Source organism: Salvelinus sp. IW2-2015, linkage group LG1 (assembly GCF_002910315.2).
Source record: "Salvelinus sp. IW2-2015 linkage group LG1, ASM291031v2, whole genome shotgun sequence".
NCBI classification, from domain to species: domain Eukaryota; kingdom Metazoa; phylum Chordata; class Actinopteri; order Salmoniformes; family Salmonidae; genus Salvelinus; species Salvelinus sp. IW2-2015.
The window spans coordinates 16,876,487-16,878,179 of record NC_036838.1 but is presented as its reverse complement, the minus strand read 5'-3'; the positions used below and the strand labels follow the sequence as shown (position 1 = coordinate 16,878,179).

General features: G+C 40.0%; 1 long non-coding RNA gene across 1 annotated transcript in view; it reads right to left on the bottom strand.

The window, feature by feature from the left end:
• The window catches only part of LOC139028232 (uncharacterized), a 5,456-nt gene extending 4,997 nt beyond the window's left edge, over positions 1-459 (bottom strand). Inside the window, exon 1 of the long non-coding RNA XR_011480417.1 lies at positions 109-459. This is a non-coding gene — a long non-coding RNA (uncharacterized lncRNA). The remainder of the gene's footprint in view (positions 1-108) is intronic.
• Positions 460-1,693: the final 1,234 nt, after the last annotated feature.

Sequence of the window (1,693 nt, the reverse complement as noted above, 5' to 3'; positions counted from 1 at the left end):
TTTCTATCAAAGTAAGTGCCTTATTACGTTATAGTAGTTTCTGTATGTGATTAGTATGTGAACTGTATGTCCATTTACAAAAAATACCTTGTTCAGTAATCATCTCACCTGTTAGTTGGCGGTGAACTATGTAGCCGTTGAGGGCAGCAGTGTCGATCAGATGGAAAAATATCTTCTTATACCACTTGGTCGTTTTCCAAGTGCATTCCACAAAGCTGTTTATCATGTCCGCCTTATCCACTGCCCCCATTTTAAGGTTATAGTCAAGCACACAGTCTGGTTTGATTTTTCTCTCTCCCGTCAGGTGGTCCACCTTCCCTGTGGCCGACATGGTTGCTGTATGGACAGTAGAGAGGACATGGATGTCTCGTTTGTCATGCCACTTTACTGCCAGCTGTTGGCCGTATGGTGCACTCAATACATTTTGAGTGCACCATACAGCAATGTTGCATTCAACCACACCGGTGATCCATGCAGTGTAAAAAAATGAAAAACATGTTTTAAGTTTAAATGTTACAACACCCTGTAGATATGTTTGAGTTATTTGGAGATATTAAATCCTTTTTGATTAGGAGTTTGACACGCCTGGGCTAGTGTATCTATTTATGTAGCTAGCTATTTATTTATCAATCTAAAAGCATGGAGTCTAACGTTAGCTAGCTAGCTAGTTGCTGGGAGGATGTCATGTCATTGGAGGAGTGGCTGAGTGACTGAGTTWTTCCCCTCATATCATTTTTCTGTGGCTACAGCTAGAGATGCAGGTGTCATTTGGTTAGCTAGCAAGAAATGTGAATCGCTTTGCTAGCTAGCTGTGCTGAACATGCTGAACTTAAAAGACTGTCATCCACAGTTAGCATATCTCTTAGTTTGTTTGGAGACAATCAAATGTATTTAGTATCGATCAAACGGGCGGGCAGGCAGGCAAGTTCCCATTCAGCTGTCAAAACGTGGGTTGGGACGAGCATTCATTGGCAGGCAAGCTGCAGAAGGACGAGCAGACTACTATTCCCCATTGTTTATCTATGCAAAAGTTTGAGAGGGTTTATCAAAATTTCCMTYATTAGATTTTAGCTCATCTCTCTCTGACTACCAATATTTGTTGATTTTGTTGATGTGCATAGGCAACTGAGGGAGAGAGAGACTACCTTTTCATGGTTGTTTGATTGTGAAGTTCCAATATGTAAGAGGACTCCTGTGGTATTAACATATTAGCAGAATTACATTAAAGTCTATTTTGTGGCATTGGCGAAATCGTTCTAATGATCTAAAGTTGCACTGTTGCTACTGCCTGTAAACACACAGTCCAGTTCTAAGTCAATGATGGCAGGCCTATGTGGCAAATGGCTTATTTGCATATAAGTCTACTCTAGCTCTGATTGGCTATGGCACACCGGTCTGCATAGACTCCGGTCCTGGACAAGACAGATGTTTTTATTAGGCTTTATTTACTATAGTGTTTATTAATTGTCCAAACGCACGGTGGCTTTCCCACTTGCTATGGAATTTTGCCAAATGTCATTCCCAAACATTCTATGAATTTATGAAAGTGTGAAAATGACCATATCAAAGTGCTTGCTTGTCAGAAAATAATGTGTATATTGAGAGAGCATTAGTTTTTTAAATTTGTATTATTTTAGAATTGTTTTGAGGGGGAACGAGCTACAACAATCTCTAATATTCAAGCTGATCTACC